We start from the raw sequence: 5,868 nt of genomic DNA, 5'->3' as shown, positions 1-5,868 counted from the left end.
AAATATTTTGACTTGTTTCAAGCACCCATGCATTTTTCCTTTCTTTGAACGATACCTTAACATGTTTGGGATGGATGATTGAGTAACCTTGCATGGATAAAGGTTTGATTAGGTAAGAGAAGAGGGTTGTGTGGGTTTGACTGATTTTTTAGGCTTATGAATGATTAAATCTGAAAGTTTTGGTAAGATAGAATGGTTGAGATGGATTGGTTTTATGGTTTGATAGACGTAGAATGATGCGTAGTGGTATTGTACACGGGATAATGTCGGATGAAATGGGCTTGGATAGGTGGAGCTCGGGGTCAAGGTTGAGAATTGTAGGTTTATGTAAGTGAATAGACGTTAGGTTTGACGTTTTGATAGGTAGGCTGAGTGGTGGGATAAAAGGATTTATGGTTGAGTTGAGTGGTTTGGCTTTCCTGGATTTGGCATATGGATCTATTGGCTTGCTTAGGCATAGTTTGGAATGGGTAGGCTTAGGATGGTTGGATTTTTGATGGATTTTGTGAGGTTTTCCACTGTTGATTCGACAAACTGGTGGTCTGTAGATGGGTAGAGAGAGGAGGACCAGAGTAGCTCGACATTCTTCAGATGAGAAGGCAAGACCCAGGACTCCGACTCGCTTTGCTTTGGAATATGGTGTAGCAACTGATTCAGGCAGGGCAGGTCGGCTTTTGTGGAGACCAGATTCTTCTTCGGCGACTACTTCTTCTTCTGGTAACCGAACAGATGAGGCTAGCACTTCTCAGAACGGTTTAGCTGCAGACATTGTAGGCAGTGATGATGGAGAGGTAGACGAGGTAGCAGAGGGGGTAGAGGCCAGAAAAATAAGGCTGCGTGTGCAGGCAGAGTCGGTCGAGAGGCTCCCAGGGTTGAGATCCCTGAGGAGGAGAGCGAGAGGGTTCCTGATACCTCTTTTCTTCGTGGCCTGGGGAGGCACGTATCTATGTTGGTTCGATTCGATATCCCCACCCCTTATCCTTCGGCCAACTTCAGAGGGAGATGGAGTACATTTTTGTTGACAACTGCCCTGTTATCTGATGATATCAGGACACAATTTTCTACTGTGTGGTTCGGTGCTTTTCTTCAAATTCTCGCTCTCAGGGTAGATCAGCCCTTGTTCTTGGCCATGGTGGAGAGGTGGTTTCCTGCGACACATTCCTTCCACATGCCAAAGGTGGAAATAGGCATCAGGCCTTCGGACTTCGTGGCAATTACAAGCATTGCCAGGGACGGAAAGCCCTTGCCCTTGGCCATGTTGATGGTACAAGAGGTGGGCGAGCTGTTAGGTATTGCTAGAGTTCCTACCTTTATGGTAGGGAAGATGGGGCAGATCATCATAGAGCTACTGATGGGTTTACTACTGATCGAGGATGAGGATAGAGCCTCTTATACCTACCGAGAGAAAGTAGCTTGCTTCGGAGATAGAGATTTTGATATTGTGTTCCGGATCTGTTTCCTTCTGCTCCTCGACAGTTGTTTCTTTCTCAAGGATGATTCTTCAATTTTCCACCACATTCCTCTCGGTCATGCGCGACATCGACCACATTGGTGATTTTGATTGGGGTAGCTTGATATATGGCACCATTCTTGCTGGCTTGGATTATGTAGTAGAGGGGTTCATTGCGCCCCGTGGAGCCGGGATCTCTACCCGTTTCTTTTGGCAGTTCATTGAGGTAAATAGATCTCATTCTTGTTCTTTGTCTGCTTCTTTCTCAATATATCGTTTATTGTCTAACATTCTTTTGCTCTTTAGATTTTTGTCCATGTACATTTCCTATTCTACTTGCCCACCTGACGTCATCCCGACGAGGGTTATTCGTTGGGTGCCTTTTGGGCCACTAGAGATGTTAGGGCTATTAGGAGTAGCCCTAGGAGTGCTCGGGCCCATATTGACAGATGTCGCCTTCGAGACGTGAGTATTCTAACCTTTTTCCTCTATTATTTTAAACTTGGAGTTATCTGTACCTGTTGTTTGATTTTCCCTTTTGCAGATTTTCTCCGTTACTCTTCGAGACCTTCCTCGCACCATTAGCGGAAGGTAGGAGGTGCAGAACGCCTACAGGCGTAACACCCGGCGACAACGCTACCCCTATTTCATTGGAGAGTAGAGGTACACATTTTATTTGGGGGAACGTCTGTTTTTTTAGCACGATGGGAGTCTTTGTATCCCTATCGCTCCACCTGAGCCTATCTCGGGGGCTATGACAATGGATGAGTATCTTGCCGAGGCGAGGGGTGTAGATGCTGCTGGACTAGTAAGGGGTGGTGACTACTAGGCTTGGTTCCGAGAGGCGTCCATTGGATGCATTATGCCTATAGTCACTACCCAAATTGGGATCATCGAGATTGGAGGGGTCTTGATCCAAGAGCATGCTGTTACGGTACAAATTTTGTCCCTGTGTCTCTTTTCTCAGAATTTTATGCCTCTTGTTGTTCTCATTTGGTTTGTGCTTTTGATTTCAGGCCGATGATCTTCGTCGCCTCCGAGAGGGCTATAACATTATTGAGGCCCAAGAAGCAAGGGCTGTGGAGATGAAGAACTGGTGGAGAGCCTCCCGAGCTGAGGTGGAGGAGCAGGATGCTCGCCTAAAGGAGCAGGCTGCCTGTATCCATGAGCTAGAGTTGGAGATGGCCTTGCGGGAGTCCCGTCTTCAGGCTGAGATAATATGTTATTTCTATGTCTTTTCTGTTTGTATATCGTAGTTTACCATTATTCTGTTTTGATTGGTTTTCTCATGATCTTTTTAGGACTATCATCGACGCCGAGACGGAGCAAGCACCTCTGCACGTCCTTCGACACCTCCTAGGGTAAGAATTTGCATTTTAGTTATTTATTTTCCTGTATCGCATATATATATATATATACACATATATATGTTCTCAACTTGCTTTGTTTTTATTTTCAGGCTTCCTCCTCCACTGGACCCTCAATCCTGGGTGCTAATCTTGTGGGGACTACAGAGTAGGATGTTGCCCCTGACGCATAGCTTTTCTTCATGGATTTCGAGGGACGACTGCGGCTACATGGTCTACCTTCTTCCGGGGTGTCAGGTTCTGGTGCAATGGCGAAATCTTCGTCTGGAGCAATCCCGGAGACTCAGAGTGCTCGGGATGATGCCAAACCCCCCTCCGTTTGATTTTTTTCCTCTGATGTACCTTGCAAAACATGCAGATATTTTTGTATTAGTTTTTGGATATGTTTATGTAAACATTTTCACATTTTATATATATACATCGATGTTTATCATTTATTATATCATTGTGATCTTGTAAGTGAATGATTTGGGCCTCAACTGGCCTATGAAGAGTGATATCGATTATCAGGGCCTTCGTAGGCTCGTTGAGTGTTTGTGAGCCTATGAGTGCATAAAGGGTGCGATCAGGGTCCAAAGGACCCTTCGAGTGTATTCTCTAGTGGTATGAATCATTGGTAGGCCCGGGGCCCGGTGGTGAGTGACTCGTGTAGGTAGGTGATTATTTCAATCAAAATAGATTTCAAAAGATGTGGTTATAACATGCCTGAGATAGTTTTCTTATTTCGACGACTCTTAGTTGTTTGTTTGCATTTATCGAATGTGAGAGAACCCCAGCTATTTTTTATATGTGATTTTGAGGTTTCGGGGCATGAGATGATTCTTACATGGCCCTAGGTCCTCAAAGAGTCCAATAATTCAGGGCCCCAAGGCTGAAAAAAGTTTTGGTTGGTGCTTTAAGCACGAACAACATTGTTAGTATCTTATCCGTGCTTATAACACGGATAGCTCTCCAAGGCTTCTATTCGTACTATAAGTACGGATAAGTTATCATGGTTTTCATCCATGCTTGAAGCACGGATAAGTCATCTTTTACTTTTATCCGTGTTTGGACCACGAACCAGTACGATTCATTCATTTTTAAGCATGTTTCCACACTAGTTTTGCCCTAACATCTCATTCTCACTATTTTCACTTCCCTCTTTCCCATCTTGTGTGGATTTTTCTCTCTTCATTCTTCAAGGCTTCTTCCCAAACTTCATGGAAATGCTTCCCACTCTTCCCAACTTGAAAAGGTATGATATTGTTGATCCTTTCTTGAGTAGTTAGATAGAGGGTATGGATGGTAATGAGAGGGCTCAATGGTATTTGAATAAGTTGGGGATCACTTTTTCCTTGGCAAAGGTCCAATTGCAATGGAGCTTGATTGAGACAATGTCAAGGTGTTGGATCCCCAAACTCAATCTTTTTCGATTTGGAAAGCATGAGCTAACTCCTACCGTTGAAGAGTTTGAAGTATTATTGGGCCTCGAGATGTAGGGTACGGTTGTAGTTCCACCTTTGTGCGATGATTACCGAGGTGAGGCTTCCGACTTCTTGCGGATAAATCATAAGTTTTTGAAGATTTTGGATGATGGATCGATTTTGAAGATAATATCGAGATCTTTCTTGATTGAGCGTCTTACGGATCCCACGAGCCTGTTGATTCACTTTATTGCCTTCACTTTGATGGTGGTAAGTCAACTTTTATTTCTGGGTGGTAGAGACATCATGGACCTTTCCCTCATTCACGTGATTCAACAAGTCCTGAGAGGGACGTCGGTTGGCCCCCATACTTTTGAGTGAGATGTTCCAATCTCTCATGGCTTGTTCGTCTAGTCATGATCGGATTTTTCGTGGATGCACTTCACTCTTTTAGGAAAGTTCCAAACTTAGCATAGATTTACAATTTAAACCTTTTAGTTTTCAAAAGTTTAAAATGCTCCTGTTTTCGTAGCTTTGGTTTATGGATCACGTGTCTTCAACCGAAGCCGTTAATCGCCTGTTCTACGTTAATGCTGATATTGTGCTCATGATGTTGAGGCGAGTTACGCCCTTGGTTTCGAATGGTAAAAAAGAATGGTATACCTTGGGTCGGTGCGTTCCAACCTCGGGGGTCTCCCATGATTGCATTTGATGGGGCCCGTTTCTTTGTCTTGATTAGTCTTCATGGGGTGACTCACTATGTACCCCTTTAGGTTCTTCGACAGTTTGGCTATGATCAGGATGTGATCATCCCTGAAAACTTTAACGAGTTGGTTGGTCCTTTATCAACTATACTTCTAAGTCAACTCGTGAAAGAATGAAGCTGAGTTGAGGTTTTGAGTTGACCCATTTTTGCAGCATACCTATTTCAGTCAAACTTCCATTGTATTTGGGAACTCATCTTTGGGAGGCAGTCAGTGTCAATAGTGCTTCGAGTACATCTTGGTACTTCATCTTTATTTGATTATCGAGATCGAGTGGAGGAGTCCCAAACTAATCATCTTCGAATCTAGGCTATTTGGCTCAAATCTGATAAGAAGATGCACAAAGAGATTGCTTAACTGACATCTAAACTTGCACGATCGGGATTTAGTGATAGTGGTGAAGTAGCTAGGCTTCAAGCTGAAGTTGCTGAGTTGAGGGACAAGCTTGCCCATAGTCCTAATTTTGACGACTTTCCAGCATACTTGGCAAGTCATGATGTTTTGGATGCTGAAATAGTGATGACTAGCCAGGCTGCTCGGATTCTTGCTTTGGAATAACGCCTTGACTTCTTCTTTATTTCTTACTATGATGTTTGACAGGTTACATGTTGTAGTCCCATTTTTTTGTATTTTCTTATCGTTATTTGAATGTATGCAAAATATTGAAAGATTTAATGCAAAGAAAATAGGTTTTGTACTTACTTGGCATCAGGTGTATCTATTGTTCTTGAAAACAAGAAATTTTGTTGAATAATTCCTAGATTTGTTGTCATTGGCCAAAATAGTAGCTTTTGTTTTGAAATTTTGTGAAATGTTTTTATCAAATAAGCAAGATAAATTCAGAGTTTGTAAAATCTTTGGTTGTGACGGTCTTGGTGTTTTTG

At 43.1% G+C, this 5,868-nt stretch overlaps 1 long non-coding RNA gene across 1 annotated transcript; it reads left to right on the top strand.

Moving 5' to 3' along the window:
• The first annotated feature begins 2,502 nt into the window (after positions 1-2,502).
• LOC147386563 (uncharacterized) lies at positions 2,503-3,250 on the top strand. The gene is made up of 2 exons (XR_015171724.1): positions 2,503-2,811; positions 2,910-3,250. It is a non-coding gene; the product is annotated as an uncharacterized LOC147386563 (long non-coding RNA).
• The last annotated feature ends 2,618 nt before the right edge of the window (positions 3,251-5,868 follow it).

This window comes from Akebia trifoliata, chromosome 14 (assembly GCF_017979445.1).
Source record: "Akebia trifoliata isolate Shusen 1 chromosome 14, ASM1797944v1, whole genome shotgun sequence".
Lineage (NCBI taxonomy): Eukaryota > Viridiplantae > Streptophyta > Magnoliopsida > Ranunculales > Lardizabalaceae > Akebia > Akebia trifoliata.
This window is presented reverse-complemented; position numbering and strand designations above follow the sequence as displayed.